The 22,204-nt window shown below is 39.2% G+C and overlaps 1 protein-coding gene across 6 annotated transcripts in view; it reads right to left on the bottom strand.

Annotated features, from left to right (window-relative positions):
• trio (trio Rho guanine nucleotide exchange factor) overlaps nt 1–22,204 on the bottom strand; it is a 145,923-nt gene that overhangs the window by 65,876 nt on the left and 57,843 nt on the right. The window lies entirely within an intron of this gene.

Below are 22,204 nucleotides of genomic sequence, written 5' to 3'. Positions count from 1 at the left end.
TAGCTGACCCGCCCCGGCTTCGCTCGGGTGGAGTATTTCGGACTGGGAGTGTCATCGTGAAGCCGTTGCTTGATACCTAAAATATCAATTCACTATCAGTAATTCTAAAATCCCCACGATTTAGGACTTTAGTACTTTGCAGCATCAGGATTGAGGAGTTAGGATCCGAAGTTCAATGATGTAGCCTATGCTTGGTAGGTACCTAAATTAATTTTGCATCATCCGCAGTTACTGAAAAATTATAGTTTAGGAGTGCTGTACCCTACATCATCAGGGTTGAGGAGTTGGGACTTGAAGTCTGAGAATAAAGTCGTTGCTTGGTACCTACAATATGAATTCACTATGAACACTTTCTGAATCTTGATAACTCAGGCGGGCAGTAACCCTGCAGCATCAGGATTAAGGAGTTGAATCCAGAATTTTTTATGTGACCACCACGAAAACTTTCTTTGTTGATTTTAAAAAAAAATTAGCAAATCGGTCCAGAAACCTCGAAAAAATCAATGTAGAAAAAAGAACCACCTCCTTTTTGACAGTCGGTTAAAAACCGATAACCTTGACATATTTACGAAACAATCTTTAAAATATCCCCTTTCTAACAAAAAAAGAATGAATGAAATCGGACTACGCGTTAATGAATTACAACTCAGTATACATTTTAACTTTCATCCCCTCTCCTACGGGAACCATGCTGAATTTCGGGATAAAAAGTATCCTATATTCTTCCTCATAGTATGACCTCAAATCGTACCAAGTTTCATTGGAATCCATTCAGTAGTTTCAGCGTGATGCGCGGCCGTGATACAGACAGACAGACAGACAAAAATGAAAAAATTACAGGTTTGGGTTCAGTATCGATTATAGAGTGCCCTCGAAATTTTTTTTTCAAAATATCTTCAATGTACAGAATTTGACCTGTTACAGTTTTATTATAAGTATTGATTGATGATTGATGATATCATTCACAGTAGGTATAGTTTATTTACCAAACCAAACATAAAATGAACATAAAACAAACTATGTCCTAGCTACGGCAGTCAGTATTAAGTATTGTTCCTACTTAGCATCTATTTCTATTTTTGTAACAAAACTGACAAAACTCCAGGTTGCATAGTTTATTTCCGCTACGCTGTGTAGCCACTACTTAAGCAATCCATTAAAATAACATGCAAAAACTTCTTTGTTTATTTCAGTTTCATATGCATCTGTTTTGTTTGTACCTAAATTACTAAATAGATGTTTGCTATGGTTTCATATTCATTTCATCACAGTACTGTTGACTTTGCAATCGTCTTGACTTCATCCGCATGAATTTAAATTTATAAATTTTTGTGGAAACTCTTTAATTTTCCGAAAAAAAGAAGCTTATGTCACTTTCCAGGTGTTGAACTTTATCCATGCAAATAAGCAAATCAATCCTTGTTCCGTTGCGGGGTGACTGAAGGACAAACCGCCAAATAAACATAGGTACTTTCGCATTTGTAATATAGGTAACTAGCTTCTGCCCGCGACTACTTCCTCGTGGACTATACAAATTTCAAATTACTGTTTTACCCCCTTAGGAGTTGAATTTTCGAAAAACCTTCCTTAGCGAAAGTCATAATAGCTATCTGCATACCAAATTTCAGCCCGATACGTCCAGTAGTTTGAGCTGTGCGTTGATAGACCAGTCAGTCAGTCAGGATTAATTTTATTTTAAATATTTGGACTAGCTTATGCCCGCGACTTCATCCGCGTAGGCTACACAAATTTCAAACACCTGTTTTACCCCTTTAGGGATTGAATTTTCAAAAATCCTTTCAATACGTCATAATATATCTATCTGCATGCAAATTTCAGCCCAATCTGTCCAGTAGTTTGAGCTGTGCGTTCAAAGATCAGTCAGTTAGTCAGCTTTTGCTTTTATATATTTAGGTACAGATGTCTAGTGCGACTAGTAGTGAAAATTAATATTTTCATTCAGCATTTCAACTGGCCACAGTATTTGGGATACGGTGAATATTTTATGTTTGACGAATTTTTAACTAAATTTGGCTGACCGGCCGACGGGACGTCCTTTGACAGCGAATCGTCTGTGTGGTTTATTAGATATCTCCCGGAAAAATAAAGAAGTTCCGTGGCATTTAAAAAAAATCTAAAATATGTTTTAAAAATAATCCACTATTGGTAGAGATTGCATAATACTATGTCCATATTTCATGGCGATTATTGAAACGATTTTTATTTAAACTCTATATGCAATATTGTAAATTTTAACACAATATTGCTGAATTAGAAAAGAGTAAATTTTTACAGAGATGGAAAGTATTTCTCTGTCTAAAAATTTCGAATAATATCGACCTTCACGTATCTATCTGGTAACCAATTAAAAATATTTTCTAACAATTTATCCAATTTCTAAATGTGACGTGATTAAAGGACAATTTGCATTTATAATATGATAAGTAGAATCATGAATAAGAAAATGACCGTATTTTAATGTTAACGACCCGCATTTTAATAAATAAGGACAAGGATTTTAAGAGCAATTTAAGAGTAAGTTAAGGACTAATGTATGAGTGTTTCTTAAAATTATATTACTCGTGAGTCGATTTTTTCAATTGCCAATATTCTTTAAATGTATTAAAATCTGTAAGGATCAAAAATCAGTCCTTATATTGTTATTGTGAGTTAATCTTGGACGATATACCCCACCTTTCTCATAAAACAGCCTATCTGTTGGAGAAACCCGAATGAAAGTCCCTAAATTAGGTTCCGAGATTAGACGCTTACTACAAACGTGGCAGGGGATTTACACTTATGAATATAGTGATGTGGTGATGGTATTGGTTTGGTAACTACACAAACTGTTAGAAGACTGAATTAATAACCATCAAAGGAATTCTCCTTATATTTTTTTCGGTAATGCTTCTAACCAGATAATTAGATGTCTTATTTTAGGATAGGCTTGCGCTTGATGACAATGATGTGGTCTAAGTTGGAGCGCGCTTGCCTACAAGATGCTTATATGCCTTGAAGGCACCCAAGTTATACGTGGCAGGAAATATGGACGGAGGAAGGGCGTTCCAAACCTTAGCGATTCGTATCAGAAACAGAAATTGTAAAAAAAAATCGGACCCATAACATTATGAAAGCCTCCATAAAGGATTCCTGTACTTTAGCGGCGTAACCATTTTATAATGCTTCTAGTAAGTCGATTCTTAAAAATTCTAATCGAGTGAAGTCAGTCGGAGCAGAACAGATGGTGACAAATTCTGGTACATAGCCTGGCCATCAACTTATAAATAAAAGGAAAAGCTAATTGTCTGATCTATCAAAGCTCAAACTACTGAACGGATCCGGCTGAAATTTGACATGCAGATATCCATTATGAAATAGATACGCACTAAGAAAGGTTTTTTGAAAATTTAATTCCTAAAGAGGTAAAACGGGGGTTTGAAATTTGTGTGGTCCATGCGTCAAGGTCGTGGACATAAGCTAGTTTGCAAATATGTTAATCCAACGAAACTGTCAAAAAATATTTGCTGTATCAGTTGGTATTGACAATGGCCAGCGATATTGATAATTTAGGAGGTGATAACGGCAATCGATCAATTCAGACGTGTATGCTGATAGTGATAACATTACGATACGAGTACGATTTGATACCTTCTTTTGCAATAACAAGCCATTTCAACGAATGACGCTCAGATACTAACTCCTAATTCCGTGATTAAAAAATAGTGCAACTACCATGCAACAACAGTTTTCTACTATCTACTATAATTACTACTATATTTGAGGTTGTAAATAATTTTGAACTCTGCCCTTTTAAACACACGTATTCTCGGGACTGTATAATGTCAGCCATATCCTATATATCCTATTATAGGAAATTATAGAATGCCGGTTACATCTATTGACTCGAAAGCCCGTGGGGAATTTTAAATAGGTGCTTGTAAAAGCTGAAAGTTAGTCTTCTGCATAAAATGTCGGTGGCAAACTAGAATTGATAGCTGGTGCGTGGTGGGTTCACAATTTTGAAGTGGTTAAGCCAGGTATTTCGGATCGCTTGTTATGTTAATTATGACACACTAGCTGATGCCCGAGACTTCGTCCGTGTGGAATTAGGTTTTTAAAAATCCCGTCGGAACTCTTTGATTTTCCGGGATAAAAAGTAGCTTATGGCACTCTCCAGGTCTTTATCTATACCCATGCAAAAATCACGTCAATCCGTTGGGTAGACCAAATAAAAGAGGCGGTCGACACACCTTTCTGCAATGCAATCCACGCGGCGCGAAACAGAGGAAAATAGAAAAACATCGTAGCAAAGATTATATCAAAAGGGAGCCACGATCCTCAAAATTGAGGGAGCGACGCAGGAAGAAGAAGTGCGCCCCACGTTTTGCGTTTTTCAATGTTGTATAGAAGCAGGCGTTACTTTACGGAAGTCCATGATATACAATGAACCAAAAGCTTAATTTACTATAATACCCGTTGTTTCAGCTGATTATAGCAAATTAAGCATTTGGTTCATTGTATAACGTTTTTCATCTTACTTATTTAACTTAATAACAAATAGTAGATGCTACGTGATAGGATGACAGATGATGTATCCTCAGGTCTTGCCTAAAATATGCTTATGCACTCTTCTTTTGAAGGCCTCAATATTGTGATTGGCGGGGAAAACGAATACCATAAATGAATGAATGAATCGTTCATTTTCCAATAAGTACGTCATGATCTCGTGCAATAGTATGTTAAGTGCATACTGCTTAGATAAATAACTTCAAGTTCCAAGATCAAAAGCCGACTTTCGTAGTTAAATTTTAAGAAGAATCGTAGAATAGAGGAATCATATTACAAACTTTTAGCTTACATAAAGCACCACCTTAAAACTGTAACCGGGCTCTAGCGATTCGAATATAACCCATATTGGCTTAAGCTGAGTGCACACTCAGAAAAAACATGATAAACATGATAAGAACCGAACTGAACGCAATTCTGAGTAGGTACTGAAAAATGCGAATTATGTAACAGTACGAGTTGGTATCTGAAGCGATGTCCTCAGATGACATAATTTGTATTTTGCATTTTAACTGCCTCGTTAATTTAGTGGCTAGCTTATAGGACTGCGGATGATATATGATATATTATGTACCTATGAATATAATAAAAGATATTGGATTTTTTTATTAAGAAGTTCTCAAAAGCAGCCCGATAAGCTGGCGGTGTGACACTCACTGCCTGTGCCTCGAAGAACACCTAAGGTCATTGGTTTTGTGCCTGATCTGCCTCTGATCGTCTCGCATTGCATTGCCATCAGATTGTAGGAAAAGAGAATGCACCTGTGCTGGCGCACACACTTTAGCACTATGCAGGTCGGACTCACTTGGACAAGTATCCCGAGACGTTTCTCGGGATATCAACAGCGGGCGCGCCCATTCGGCGGATTTCGTCGAAGGGGCGAAATCTCTTGAGAGAGGCTTTTATTTACCACAGCGCTATTTAATCTGAAATGCATTTTCTTACGTCGTAACAATAGTCGCTATTTATTTAAAGGTCTTTGCGGAGTGATTTTTTTGTCCCTAGAAGGTACTATTAAGTATTCTGTGCTATTCGTGTGTAGTTCACTAGTCTCCGTTGACAATGGCTGGCGCGATGGTTGGGAAAGCATTATTGTAAGTGCTTTGCGTTCGGTTCTTACGGCTCTTGGGACAGGTATGCAACCAGCTTTATTCTGCGGTGCATCATAATGCTCACTAGAGCGTACGAAATCCGAACCGTTCCAGAGATGCAGGTAAATTAATGAGGATGAAATCCGTAGCATCACATAATTTGTAAAGGTACGTAGGTATACTTATCTAATATTCTGTGATATGAGTATGTGCTATTGTGTAATCGGAATTACTAAGACATATTTTGCTACTACTCTGAAACCATTTAAGCTATTTAAAAAGTTAAATAATAACTAGCTTATCCTCGCAACTTCGTTCGCGTGGACTACACAAATTTCAAACCCCTATTTTTCCCTCTTACGGCGGCTACGCACTCATCCGATCCGAGTCCTTGAAAATGCGTTCCGAAGTAGTCATAAAACTATTTGTATAGAAGCTTATGACATATGATATTTTTTATATACGTATTTTCACGGATTCGGATCGGATGAGTGCGCGATCGCTCTTAGGGGTTGTATTTTCAAAAAATCTACGTCATAATAGCTATCTGCATGGCAATTTTAGCCCGGTTTGAGCTGTGCGTTGATAGATCAGTCAGTCAGTCAGCTTTTACTTTTATATATAGATTTACCTATAAAATCAATTCCAACAATATCATAAGTACTACCAGGAACCTTGAGTAGATATTTCCATTTGTAAGATTCGTTGAAAACGTTGGAAGCTCGCAGATCAGTAGGTACTTGTGATTGCTGACATAAATAGCAACATCATATCTATACATTGTTATACCGATACTGCGTATTGCACTTGACTCGAGTAGTTATACCTATTGTTTTATATCCATTCCGTTTAATATGGATCAATTTATATTTTATACATTTCAATTCATTCGTGAAAACGATGAATCTGTATATATTTTTTTAAATTCAGATACAAGCTAGCCCTTGACTGCAATTTCACCTGGTGGTAAGTAATGATGCAATATAAGATGGAATCGGACTAAGCTGGAAGGAGTAGGGCAGTTTTTATTAAACCCATACCACTTTAGTTTCTACACGGCATCGTACCGGAACGCTAAATCACTTGGCGGCACGGCCTCCCACCAGACAAGACTAGAAATTTTAAAATTCCAAACCCCTGCCGGGAATCTAACCTGGGACCTCCCACTAATAAGACCACAGCGCTTACCACTGCGCCATTAAAATATCTACGAGAACTTGTAGTTAAATCAATTATGGATAAAGTTAAAATAAAGCATCGACATAGAATTAGTACCTACTGATAAGGTGTTATGTCGATTATTTAATTTATAACTTTTAACAATGTTCACAAATGATCGACAATATTATTATACATAAATGCGAATGTGTGTTTGTTTGATCGTTTGTCCTTCAATCAAGCCGCAAAGGATCAACTGATCGGCAAGATTTTATTGCATGGATATAGTTAAAGATCTGGAAAGTGAGATAGCCTACTTTTTAACTTGGAAAATTCAAGAGTTCCCATTCAATTTTAAATATATAAATCCACACGGATCAAGTCGCTGGCATCAGCTAGTTTAAATCTAACTACTAGTAATTTTATCCATACTAATTTTATAAATGGGAAAGTGTGCCTAATCTTTCGTTTCTGTCTGCTAGCTTTTCACGGCCCATTCGTTAAAACGATTTTGAAATTTGGGAAGTACAGAGATTTATCGATTTTATTGATTTATTAAACAACTATCTGAACCGGCGAACTTCGTACCGCCTAACAGTCGATTATTTAATAGAAAAGTGTTATTTTAGACTTTTGCCTTCCATGAACCCCTCCACTAACACTTAAACTTTATGATATGGTATTAAAGTTCAAATTGACTTTTAATTATTATTATGAATCTTTTGTATGGGAATATAGAAAAGTGTTGTAGACTTTTTCACGCAATTTTTTAAATTTTTGTCTGCGTTAGAACATATAAAATAAGTATTATAAAAAAAGATTCAGCGAAATCGGTTCAGCTGTTCTCGAAATTTGCGCTTAGCAACACATTCAGCGACTCGTTTTTATATATACTTAGAAAAAGAAAAAGAATATCCACGGTATGCTTACAGCAACGCCAAATCGCATACCAAGTCAGAAGTTACACATATGTACATAGTTTATTGAATTCACGTATACTAATATTAAAAACATCCAATTGTTGGTGCTGAGCAGTCAGACCATTGATCAAGGTGAGTGCTCTTAGGGCTGGCGCATTTTCTGCAAAATTTATTCGTGTCGTTGCCAGATGAAAAAGGGGCAGACTTCTGCATGAATGGACATTCCTATCCGGCGCCCTCACCGCCAATGCACATCTGCACAGGGTATCTGGGTTGTCAATTTTGTTTTACTTTAGACAGCTTGCTTCCCGGGAATTGATAACCGAAGACACGCGGACGAAGTTGGACATCAACTAGTTACTAGATGATGTTCGCAACTTCGTCCGCGTGTATACGGGGTGTTACCAGAACGCTAGCAAAAACTAGTTATTGTTATACTATCTAAACACAAAGCAATACCAACAACCATTTGCCTCATTTTGTAGTTTTAGTGGCTTAGTATTTTTCAAACCCGCAATGTATTATAGCGTTCAAAACTGGTGTCAATGCCCCACCTAAGACGTGCCATTGATTCCGAATGGCATACTTACGCAACGTTCGATTACCTCCAGCGACAATCAGATGTTTTATTTGCAATATATCGTGAGCTTTAACAAAATGTAGGATATTTTTTTTTATTTTTTTCGCGTATTTTTGTGGTATCATATCCTTTGACGGCTGGTTTGACGATTATGCTGGTGTTTTGGAAGGGAACTAGGTTCTAGTATCTATAATAATAATGCTCTTAATAGTATAATGAAGATGATGTGTAGTTTGATAAGGTAGGTGTTTGGATTTGCAGCCAATTTGGCGCTTAGGCTTATTTGGCGTTTAGGCCTATTAGGCATTGAAACTGATATAGCGCTTGGGCTGATGTGGTTTTTGGATGGATGGACGTTTAGGCTGATTTGGCGTTTATGCTGGTGCTTTGAAAGGTAGGCTAGTTAAGCATTTCAGTTGGATTGGCGATTAGGCTGATGTGTAGATTTGGATGGATCGACGTTTAGGCTGGTTTGGCGTGTAAGTCGGTGGTTTAGAAGGTAAGCTAGTTTAGCGTTTCGGTTGGATTGGCGTTTAGGCTGATGTGGATGTTTTAGGATGGATCAACGTTTAGACTGGTTTGGCGTTTATGCTGATGGTTTGGAAGGAAGGCTAGCTGAGCATTTCAGTTAGATTCACGTTTAGGATGATTTGGCGTTTAGGCTAATGTGGAGATTTTGGATGTATCGACGTTTATACTAGTTTGGCATTAAACTGGTGGTTTGGAAGGTTGGCTAGTTTAGCATTTAGGTTGAATAGGCGTTTAGACTGATTTGGCGTTTAGGCTGATGTGGAGTTTTTGGATGGATAGACGTTTAGGCGGTTTAGCGTTAATGCTGGTGAATCACCATTGGTAATTTATAAGGTAGGCTAGTTTGGCGCTTCGTTGGCATTTAGGCTGAATTGGCGTTTAGACTGATGTGGAACTTTTGGGATGGATCAACGTTTAGGCTGGTTTTGCGCTTATGCTGGTGGTTTGGAAGGTAGGCTAGTTTAGCATTTCAGTTGCATTGGCGTTTAGGTTGGTTTGGCATTTCGTTTAGTTTGGCTTTCCGGCTCGTCTGGGGTTTCGGCTGGTAGTAAAATAAAATTAAGCTTAAAATATACCCAGTACCTACTGTAACTTTACCGAGGCCTACCTAATGAATTTACCCTACCTCATATACTGATCTACCTAAAGAATACGCTTCCTATTTCATATCTTTTAGTGGCACGCGTATCATCTAACAGTAGAAACCTTTTAACATGTTGTGAACGCAATAACCCAAGGACGTTTAGAGTATCAGAAATAGTGAGTTCATCAGACCTAACGGACCTTACGGGGTATGAGCTGAGGAAGTGGGCATTCACGTATTGAATGCTCAAATGACTGTAGGTGTTCGGGCTTTGAAGGTATGTATTCACGCATAGAAATTAACACATTATTTTGGAACGTGCGTTCGTGTATAGGAGTTGTCTGGTCGATCATTCAGTTGTTCGCGTATTGAATACCAAATGTCTACCGTGTTCGGGTATAGAATTTAAACCATTGGGGTTTAAGATGTGGGTTCAGCAATTGAGACGTATTAAAAGAAGTGTAATAATATTAGTACCCATACTCAACGTGTGTAAACCTAAATGTAAGCTCTTCCTCCTACTGTAGGAAGAAGAAGCCCTGTGTAATGGCACCATTCACTCCAGTTCGTGTAAAAGGGGTTAGGAGTGAATGATGGTTGAAAGCTCCGCCGCGCCTTCAACGGTGAGCTTCTGCCTTCCCTTGGTATCCTATCACATTAAGAACATAAAATACCAACGAACACGAGCTCCCCCCCCCACTACGCGTCATCATTCAAGGGATAGCGCAATGTATGCAAGCATACTGTTAGGAGAGGTGCGTTCCTCTCATGAGATAGCACGGCGCATGCAAGCATACTTTATAGTGGCGTGTTCCACTGTAAATGGTTTGTGTAGTGTGGTATGGTGTAGGTATATCGATCTCTTAGAGATCTAAAGGATGAGTGGCTTACTCTACGATACCGCCGAAGCGAGCTATAAACGCAGGCCTAACCTCAATCCTTTGTGTGTGAATGAGTGTAATGATCTTAGAGATCTCAAGGATGAGCGGCTTGCACTACGATACCGCCGAAGCAAGTTATAATCGCAGGCCTGACCTCAATCCATTGTGTGAAGGTATGTTGCATTTTATTATTTTTACTTGTAAGTGATAAAGTAGTCCATGCTAGAAATCACTCTAGCAAAAGATTCACAAGCACTGGGGCGCTAGGCTCTCCTTTAGGCAGGATGCACAAACACCAGAGCGCTATGGTCGTCTCTCGCATAGGTGTCTTCAAACGCTAATGTTGGGTTTTTGTATTTTACTTGTAAGTGATAAAGTACTCACGCTAGAAATCACTCTCTAGCAAAAGATTCACAAGCACTGGGGCGCTAGGCTCTCCTTTAGGCAGGATGCACAAACACCAGAGTGCTATGGTCCTCTTTCGCTTAAGTGCTCTCGAACGCTAAAGTTGCTTATGTATTATTTATAAATATCCATCAGAAGAATGCAACGCTCCAAGCAATATTAGGGTAACATAGAGATCAACAGACCTATCTGGTGTCTCTAGTCAATTCAATTCAATGTTTAGACACATGCGTAGCCCAATAGGTAAGGAACGTGTCCCTTTACACACATACCCTTGTAATTTAGCACTCAGAGTGCTCGGTCTCAAGTGATAAGTCATCACTTATTTGTGTACGCTAGAAATCACTATAGTAAAGATTCACAAGCACTGGGCGCTAGGCTCTCCTTTAGGTAGGATGCACAAACACCAGAGTGCTATGTTCCTCTCTCGCTAAAGTGCTCTCGAACGCTAAAGTTGCTTTATGTATTATTTATAAATAGCCATCAGAAGAATGCAACGCTCCAAGCAATATTAGGGTAACATAGAGATCAACAGACCTATCTGGTGTCTCTAGTCAATTCAATTCAATGTTCAGACACATGCGTAGCCCAATAGGTAAGGAACGTGTCCCTTTACACACATACCCTTGTAATTTAGCACTCAGAGTGCTCGGTCTCAAGTGATAAGTCATCACTTATTTGTGTACGCTAAAAATCACTATAGTAAAAGATTCACAAGCACTGGGCGCTAGGCTCTCCTTTAGGTAGGATGCACAAACACCAGAGTGCTATGTTCCTCTCTCGCTAAAGTGCTCTCGAACGCTAAAGTTGCTTTATGTATTATGCGTGTATTCACTAACCACCATAAGGCGGTTAAGTATTCCAACGAATGTCAGAGTACAAACAGAACAGCAGTATTACCTGCCCTCTGTGATCGGTAGTTATTAAAGTATGCTAGAATCAGCTCAGCAAAGGATTCACAAAGCGCCAAGTGGCGCCATTAATGGCACTAGGGTTCTCCTTCGCATAATCATCTTCCAACGCACTCCAACGTATACCAGCAAATAGATCGAAAGTAAACACAGAGTACAACTCCGTCTGCCAGCTCAAGCAAGGATTTACCGAGTATCCTAAAGGACGCGCGGTTCACCTCGCCTAAGCGGCCACATTACCAGATCAATCATGAATCGCTTTTAGACTTTAGAAATATCGCCCCTATAACATAAGAAAAGTATCCTTGTACTTAAAGTGGTCCCATTCTCAAATTTTCTTACTTGAGTATAAATCTTATGTGTCGTCCAGCACATAAGTTTAATTAGATAGATTATATTATCTATTTTTATAACGTCGGTTGAGTTATTACTCAATCCACAATCCGGACGTTATTACGTAACCATTTGCGAGCACACACACCGTTCCGACCGATGGGGTCGAAGCGATGCCGCACGCGCTTTCCAACGAAATATTGATATTTGGATAATATTTATAATTGCACCATCTATTTAAACTGGCTTGTAAGTAATAAGAGCTATGCTCTCAAGTTATAATATTCCAAACTTGGTTTACAATAGAGCCATGCTCCCATGTTTCCACCTACCATAGTGGTGTTCTAATAGACAGCACGTACGATCATGTGCATGCCTGCCCGCTCTTGCGTTCATTTTATAGCACCCTGCTTTGAGACTTTGTATTTACATAAGTGTATAACCTCTGGCTATGCCAGTAAATCCCTGTATTTTACCCCTTTTTTCCACTTAGTGGTAGCATTCAATGTATGGCGCAGCGGACCCAACACGCGCAACACTGATTCGGCATTAGGACATTGACCGCTTGGTCGTTCCTTTCTTCCAATTATTCTCCTTTAGTGAAACAGCGATAGACATAGTGCAAGGTGTCACCGACAAGCACGTCTACCGTCTTAGACAACCTCACCTCCATATCATTCAACTAGTTGCACCTTAGGGAAAAAATAGCGATAGACATAGTGCAAAGTGCCACCGACAAGCACGTCTACCGTCTTAGACAACCTCACCTCCATATCATTCAACTATTTTATAATTCCACAGACCTGTTTAAATGAAGACTATGTCCTCTATAAGAACACTTAATGCAAGCACCCATTTCCACAAATATTTCCACCACACGAGCGCTAGACTGCACGCACCTTAGTGCGCGCATGTCCCGCCTCGCCTCTACTCATTATAGTTTCACAGACCTGTTTAATTGAAGACTATGTCTTCCTCCATAAGAGCACTTAATGCAAGCACCCATTTCCACAAATATTTCCACCACACGAGCGCTAGGCTGCACGCACCTTAGTGCGCGCATGTCCCGCCTCGCCTCTACTCATTATAGGTGTCTACCACTATGGTCCTCGTCAGCGTGTTAGAGTCTACGAACGTTAAGTGCTCGCACTTCCATTACACTCACACACAAGAAGCCATATGGTCGACCACCAGTTAATTGCTCAGCCCTCGCGGACCACCCCTTGCAATGATAAGGGAATTTGTTCTTTCACATAAGTGTTCGAACTGTGGCCCAACGCAGTAGAGAAAACTAATGTCAAGTGTTTGATTTTGATTCTAACTCCCGCGACCGTCTGGTCCGCAGGCTCCAACCGACTAGAGACAGTTTTCCTCGATAGACTACATTGACTGGCGGCCGTATGGAAACCTAAATAAAAACCGAATTTCTCATGCACCGACTAGACTGACTGACTTACATTGATAAAAAAAAAATTATATACATAATTTTTTTTTTTTTTTTTTTTTTTTTTTTTTTTTTTTCAATTTTTTTTTTTTTTTTTTTTTTTTTTTTTTTTTTTTTTTTTTTTTTTTTTTTTTTTTTTTTTTTTTTTTTTTTTTTTTTTTTTTTAAGGTCCCTATGTTGTATGTAGGCTATGTTCGTTACACTACATGCTTGACAAGTTCTATGAGGAAATAGTACTACTTATAGGTACCTACTATTTCCTCTTTAGAATAGTAGAGTAAAATAGTATAGTAGTAGTGCAGTATAGAGGCTTATAAAATAGTAAACAGTAGTAGAACGGTTATTAGGAGAGCTTTACAGCAGCCATATATTACAATTCCAGAATCCTTCAGAAACATGTCGCAAAACTTCAATGTATCATTGATTTTCTATCAAAAGTATTTTACAGCATATTCTCATCAGGTCATTGTTTGGAGTAATCACTAATGCGTAAACATTAACATTTTTATATTCCTAAATAACAAAGGGAGAGGATCGGAAAGTAAATAATACCTAGTTAATGTTTTGTTCATAATAATTAATAACATTGAAATACCAATTCTATAATAATTCTGTAATAATATAACTAAATGATAAGGAAAAACCTATTATTTCAAAATACATAACAATATTAACGATGCCGCATTGTTTATTTACAATAAACTCGACAACAGATGCGCGGACCGGCATGCGCCATTCCAAGTTCGGCCGAAAAATACACGAAAACTGTACGTTACATCAATGTTTTGTAATAATTATAACTCTCAAAGTGTAGCAAAATGTGGTGCTGTTTATTTCCCCGATAAAACACTAACATAGCAACGAAAATATTAGATGCTCAGAAGTAGGTACAGCTCGTTCGTAGAGCAAGCGCGGGAAAACACCGACTCTAGGTCAAGGAGCTGATGTATCAAGAATATTGGCTGACGATAGGTCACCTGGCGTTGATGGTTGCCCTTGAGGAGACGTGCGTGGAACGAGCCCGGAGTGTCAATGGTGTGTTGACGTGATAGTGTGGAATGGGGAGCGCTCACAGAGCTCTGTCTGAACCATGGCAGTGATATTTTGCGTCGGCTTTTATGTTGTTTCGTCGATACGGCCACGGGGGAATGTAGAGGTGGTGTAGTAGCCATCGCGACGTGCACGTGGCGCCGCGCTGCGGCCGGCAGGCGGCGGACAGTGCGCGGGCGCGATCGCGACCGTCGCGGCGGACACGCGAGCCGCCTCGTCCGATGCGGCGCGCGGCGCTGTCGCCACTGCCGCGCAATACGCCGCCCGCTGATATCGCTCGCTATCTTACGGACGAAGACTTGTTCATTACGCAGCCTCCGTATCGAGCTACACTACATTACCAAATTTACATAGCTCTAAATCTCTGCGAAAGGAAGTCTAATCCGTTCTGTATCCGTTAGCCTTGCAATGTTTTTGCACTGATGTTACAGCGGGCGGCGCGGCGGCTTGCTGCGAGCGACGACGTCGAGTTGCGGTCAATAAATCAAAACAAGCAGCGTGCTTCAAGGTCAATGTTGGAAATTCGAGATAATTAATAAACGACCGTCTATAATATTGGTGTTTTATGATTAAAGGAAGAGTATAGGTAGACCAGACAATTCTACCCATTTCGGCTTTAATAAACCGGTCAAGTGAGAGTCGGACTCGCACACGAAAGGTTCCGCACTATCGTACAAGAAATCTCAAACCAGTATAACCACAAATTATGGTTTTTGGATTTTTTCTTTACTGGTGCTGTAAGACCAAATACTTGACAAATTTCATAATTCTACGGGAAGTACCCTATAGGTTTCTTGACAGACATGACAGACAGGCAGACAACGAAGTGATCATATAAGGTTTCCTTTATTTATTTTTGAGGTACGGAACCCCAAAAAAAATTGCAAAATGTTCATTTGAATCGATAGAAAATATAAATGTTATTAAAAATTAATGTAATAGATTTAACAAATTTTTCTTTTTCCTAGGCTATGCAGTGCTTTTACCTATTATGCCGAAATGCCTTTTACCCGCATAGTTACGTAATGCGACCTCTTATTTAGTAGCGGTCATTGCTTTTTGAACCCCCAACGTTTAGAGAGCTCTTTGTGGGTTTATTTTATGTTATCGTAGCAGTTCCGGAATCTATACTGAATCAAAATGTTTTATTAATATCGTACGAAGCAAACATGATACTGTTCTTAATTAACTAATGTTTAATTTAAGTCCAAACTTGTGAGTTCAGGTTTCATTAAAGTTTCTAAGTCGCCACTGACAGGGATAGTTGTAATAGATGTCCGTAACTTCAAGTTTACCTATTCAATTTCAATTTGCACTCGACTCTAAATTTCGCACTGCATTAGTTTGGAATTCATCATCATCACGATCAACCCATCGTCAGCTCACTCGTGCGGATTGGCACCTTTGTGAACCTTTGAGTTTGGTAACTATTACTAACAAGGTTTTTGTACACTTATGGTTATACACACAATGCGTACAGTAACGCGGCCGAAAGTAATGTACATCGACCTTTAGAAGAATATAACAGATTTGTGGAAACTCAATTTTTTTTTCATCAAACCCATACGTGTGGCATACCTATGGATAGGTCTTCAAAAATGATATTGAGGTTTCTAATATCATTTTTTTCTAAACTAAATAGTTTGCGCGAGAGACACTTCCAAAGTGGTAAAATGTGTGTGTCTGTAACTGCTAAAATAAGGGAATGATAAAACTAAAAAAATATGATGTACAGTAGGTACCTACCATGAAAAACTTCCACCGAAAATAGGTTTGGACGAGATCTAGTAAGTAGTTTTCGATGTATCGTGCAAAATGTCGATAAAATACAATTGTACTACGGAACCCTCAGTGTCCGAGTCTGATTCCCACTTGGCCGGTTTTTTATAATTACTATCAAGTAAGTACTAAAGTTTGGCAACCAAAATGTAATCTTTTTATGCCTCTCCCTAATAAACTTCAAGTATTTGTTCCCAAGGGTTAATTTCTTTTGAAACTCTACACTAGTTTATAACTTTAGTTGACCTTTGCAAGTCAATGGATCGATCCTTCGCTTAAGGTGCATTTTCAACTTAACTATACAAATTGCGGCTCAAATTTATGTAAAAAGCAAAAATATGGCATTTTTTGGTTGCCATGTCAACGAAGTCTGGCATAAATCAAATAAATCTGGCAACAGCTGATTTCATTCGGAGATTCAATTCATTCAATTTCAGTTTACAAAGCTGTGATAGCCTAGTGGTTAGGACGTCCGCCTTCTAATCGGAGGTCGGGGGTTCGATCTCGGTCACGCACCTCTAACTTTTCGGAGTCATGTGTGTTTTACGTAATTAAATATCACTTGCTTTAACGGTGAAGGAAAACATCGTGAGGAAACCTGCATTCCTGAGAATCCGCACATGGTCAGTGTGACCAAACCCTTCTCACTCTGAGAGGAGACCCGGGAGCCGGCGGCAATAGGTTGATCATGATGATGATGAATTTGATTTTAACGTTTGAAAACAATACTACGCGGCGAATTGTAGGACTGTTTTATTTAACCCAAACCTTAGTTTACCGACAGCAATCAGGGTAATAATAACAAGCAAGCGTTATTTGGGAAAAACCGCTGTGTGCGCGGGGCTTGGATAGGGTTAGGAGCCATTCAGTTATTGGAAATTACAATAATTAACAATAGTAATTAAAAGGGGAAACAGACTGGCAAAACTGAATAGACTAGCCTTGCGTAAATCCCTCAAATTAGGGGGTTGGTAAATATCAATGTTTGGCCGCCACTAAACATAATGATACGTTTCTCTACGTAATCAAATCAGTAATGAGGAGATCCGGAACTAGTGTTACCGACATAGCTCAACGGGTTGCGAAGCTCAAGTGGCAATGGGCAGGGCACATAGTTTGGAAAACCGATAGACATTGGGGTCCCAAGATGTTGGAATGGCGACGTCGCACCGGAAGGCGTAGCGTTGGAAGACCCCCTCCCCCACTAGGAGGACGGACGACATCAGGCGAGTCGCAGGGAGCCGCTGGATTCCGGAGGCGCAAGACCGTGGCGTGTGGAAGTCCCTACAAGAGACCTATGCCCATCAGTTGATGTGTATCGGTTGATGATGATAATGATGATGATGATGATGCATAATGTTATTGTGCCGATTCGAAGCGTACTGGGTACTAAAAGTGACACCGTCAAATTTTTTTTGTGTTGACAGATGTCTCATCACTAACATATACTTCCGAGTACGCTTACAAGCACTACTGCTATATATCAACGACGAAATGGCGATAAATAATCAAGTCGTTTCAAAAACACGTTGTCAGCAGCAAATCTAGCGTACTTGTAATATATATAATATTTTTATACATTTATTTGTATTTATTTGTATCAAAAAACATGTACAATCAAGAGAAAAAAGAGATTAAAAGTAGACAGGGAAGCACTTATCTCTATGAGAGATCTCTACCAGTGACCCTTGGTAGAGTGAGAGGAATTATATTATATGTGTATCAATGTAAAAAAATAAAAATACTACGAGTAGGTAAATGACAGATTCAGGTCAACTCCAATGTCATGTTAACAAACGTGCGCTTAAAAGTCTCGTTTTTTAAGTTCATTAAAGGACTTACACAAGTGGGTAAGGTCGAACATTCAATTAAGTATATAATATCCCTGAAGACATTTCACAATACTCATAGTTATCCCTATACACATACTATGTACCTAGTCTATAGACTATACCAGTTACGTCAATAACTGACATGTACTCACGGGTACGTATACTTACGGGGAAAACCTGTGGTGTACCTGTTCTATAATAATTCCGATAGCTAACAGTGCAACAACGTAAAATACAATTTGTTTAAATGAAGTGCAGCTTACGGCCCAAGGCACATTGCGACAGAATCAAAAGAGATAAAGTGCATATTTTCACCCTGAGCTTTTCCATTTTTAGGGTTCCGTACCTTCAAAAGTAAAAACGGAACCCTTATAGGATCACTTTGTTGTCTGTCTAGACAGACAACAAAGTGATCCTATAAGCTATAAGCTCTATCTGTCTGTCGGTCTGTCGGTCTGTCGGTCTGTCTGTCGGTCTGTCGGTCTGTCTGTCGGTCTGTCAAGAAACCTACAGACCGACCGACCAAAAATCTGATAACCGTGAGTTTGTGGTAACATCACACAAAAAAAAAAAATTGTGGTCGTAAACTAATAACTAGTATTTTCAATTTTTAAAGTAAGATAACTATATCAAGTGGGGTATCATATGAAAGGGCTTCACCTGTGCATTCTAAAACAGATTTTTGTTTATTTTTATCCATCATAGTTTTTGAATTATCGTGCAAAATATCGAAAAAATACGACTGTAGTACGGAACCCTCGTTGTGCGAGCCTGACTCGCACTTGGTCGGTTTTTTTTTATCACTATGAACACTGTCCTTCTAGGGATTCCTGACCAAATGCGACAATGTACTGTAAAGTCTAAAATATCTTATACATCCTAAATAATTATTACTAACGCTAAACTGCTACTTATCTTAATATTATTCATCCATACTACACTTTACTCAAATGGGACTGGGCAGGTCATGTGTGCCGTATGCCAGATGAGTTATGGGCAAAATCTGCTTCTTTTTGGACGCCCCAGAATCATCAACGCCAGCGTGGTCGGCCGAGGCTACGTTGGCGTGATGAATTAGACAAATTTACAGTTACGTGGCCTGAAGAGGCACGAAATAAAAAATTGTGGAAGGATCGGAGGAAGGCCTTTGCCCAGACGTGGGACAGCACAGGCTGATTTAGATTTAGATTGGATCATACTAATATTTTAAATGCGAATGTCTGTTTGTCTGTCTGTCTGTCTGTCTGCTTGCTTTTCACGGCCCATCCGTTCAACCGATTTTAACGAAACTCGGTATAGATATAGCTTGCATCCCGGGGAAGGACATAGGCTACTTTTTATCCCGGGAAATCAAAGAGTTCCCACGGGATTTTTAAAAACCCAAATCCACGCGAACTAAGTCACGGGCATCATCTAGTAAGAAATAATCTATTTAGCTATTTTTGTGAGCTCACTCAATGTGTTGCGTCTTGTCACTATATGGATTACCTAGGGCAGCACGGCTCGGACCGTATACGACGTAAAGCGTAAGTAAATCATGCCTCATGATACTAGTATACAGTTGATTTCCTCCTACCGATGAGTATTATGTATTGTATCAAGTACTTCATATTATTTATAGAACACAAAAGGAACATTCAAGAAAACGCTAAAATGATAAGGAGTAACTATAACTTAACAATGCGAATTGTCCAGTAATGTACATTGTAAACAAAAACCAAGATATTTTAATTATATAAATCTTACATATTACAAAAGTAAATGTTTGACTATGTGTCTGTACGTCACGTATGCCTTCGCACGTCATTCATCCGATTGATTGAAATGTTGTTCAGTTGTTGTTGACACTTTCGTGACGGTTTCTGTAATATGATACCGACATGACTTTCAACGTAAAATAGGGGACACGTGAATCGTAATGCATCGCAAGTCGGGCATTGCTATTATTTTCATAATATTACACTTTTTTTTGTTTATAACAAACTGGCAGTTGCCCACGACTTCGTCCGCGTAAAATTTCTGGTTTCTCATGAGATCTTAAATTTTCCCGCTGCAAAAGGCCTCACTTACCTACTCACTCAGTCTCACCTTAAGGCACGGAACTAGAATCCCTAAATGCCAATTTTCATATCTCTAACATCAAAAACATAGGATTTTCATGATATAACTTTTCAACACCCATTTCACCCCTTAGGGGGAGAATTTAGTTAGACCCTTTCTTATCTGATACCTACCCCCTAGAAATAACCTACGTTTCAAATTTCAAGTAAAAATAACAATAGTTAAAACTTTTCTATAAAAACTTTTCCCCCCTATTTTACTATCCTTAAGGGGGAATTTCCCAAATTAAATAATACAGATTTTTATTATTTAAAGCTAATATCCTAAATGTCGATTTTCACGTCTCTAACTTCAAAAACGTAGGACTTTCATACAACCTTCGACCCCCCCTTTCACGCCCTTAAGGGGGGATTTTTTCAAAACCGTTTCTTAGCTGACACCTACGTCCTAGAAAGAACCTGCCGTCCAAATTTCAAGTTTGTAGGCTTTATAGTTCCTGAGATTTCGTGATTAGTCAGTCAGTCAGTGAGTGAGTGGTATATCGCTTTTATATATTTAGATAATATAATTTGCCCGCGAGACTGCAAAATTGCAGTTTCGATGTGGTTATTGTGCAGTGCAGTTGACACAACCAGAATGAACTAGAGTGCGGGAAGCCTCGGTATGATCCTGAATCGACAATATGCCAAATATTAGGCTATGGTGACGAAAAATAGGGCTACTTTAGGGCTACTTGCGTCGAATGTACTAACATTTGACGCCTGCCAGTGACGACGAGGCCTCGACGTTTTGTTAGAAGTTTCCTAACAGTCGTGAACTGTGACTCAACAACATCGCAACTGCCGAACGACTCGACCGTGCCTTAAGCCTAAGCTGCGAAGTCACCGAGTAAAGGAACATTTCAATATTTATTAAACATATTTTCATCTGTCGACGGTGCAGATTACCGCAAGCAATTCTGTACTTAATAACCCTCAGGACGGAGACTAGACAGTCATTGACTAGACTTCTATATCTATATATATAAATGGAAAAGACTGACTGACTGATCTATCAACGCACAGCTCAAACTACTGGACGGTTAGGGCTGAAATTGGGCATGCAGATAGCTATTATGACGTAGGCATCCGCTAAGAAAGGCTTTTTGAAAATTCAACCCCTAAGGGTGTAAATGGGGGTTTAAAATTTGTGTAGTCCACGCGGAAGTCGCAGCATAAGCTAATCAGTACCCTTATTATAAATGCGAAAGTGTGTTTGTTTGTTGGTTTATTGGTTTGTTGGTTTTTTAAAGAATATTAGCCATGTTAAATGACTAAATTCCCCTTTCCTCTCCAACTAAGCGTCAGGCTTGTACTAGGAGTAGGTACGACAATAGTGCAATGGGCGGGGTTTGAACCGTCGACCTTTAGGTTTTCAGTCCACTCCTTTTCCGGTAGAGCTATTGAGTTTGTAGGTTTGTCCTTCAATCACGTCGCAACGGAGCAACGGATCGACGTTATTTTTTGCATGGGTACAGTTAAAAGCCTGGAGAGTGACATAGGCTACTTTTTACCCGGAAAATCAAAGAGTTCCCACGGGAATTTAAAACTCTAAATCCACGCGAACGAAGTCGCGGGCATCAGCTAGTGTTTTCATAAAATGAAATGAACTCTAGCAAGACGTTCCAAGGAAACAATTCCCAACTGCACTATGTTCTGATCAAAGAATAGCGCGACTGATTAGTTTCTCGAGCGGAACCAAGATTCGTTGACTGTCGGCAAAAATTACTGCGTCTCGCCGTGGTTGATTACTTTCTTTTTGAATGTTATATTTTTGCGAAATTCGCTAAAAACGCTAAATCGCTTGGCGGCACGGCTTTGCTGGTAGGGTGGTAACTAGCCACGGCCGAGGCCTCCCACCAGACCAGACCAGAAATTTAGAAATTATGAAATTCCAAATCCCTGCCAGGAATCAAACCCGGGACCTCCTACTAGTAAGACCACAGCGCTTACCACTGCGCCAGGGAGGTCGTCATAATTGACTAGCTGATGATAACATTAGTAGTGATGCCCCAATTCCTAAATCTTAATACTGCCGAAA

The sequence above is a fragment of the Maniola hyperantus genome, chromosome Z (genome assembly GCF_902806685.2).
Source record: "Maniola hyperantus chromosome Z, iAphHyp1.2, whole genome shotgun sequence".
NCBI classification, from domain to species: domain Eukaryota; kingdom Metazoa; phylum Arthropoda; class Insecta; order Lepidoptera; family Nymphalidae; genus Maniola; species Maniola hyperantus.
This window is presented reverse-complemented; position numbering and strand designations above follow the sequence as displayed.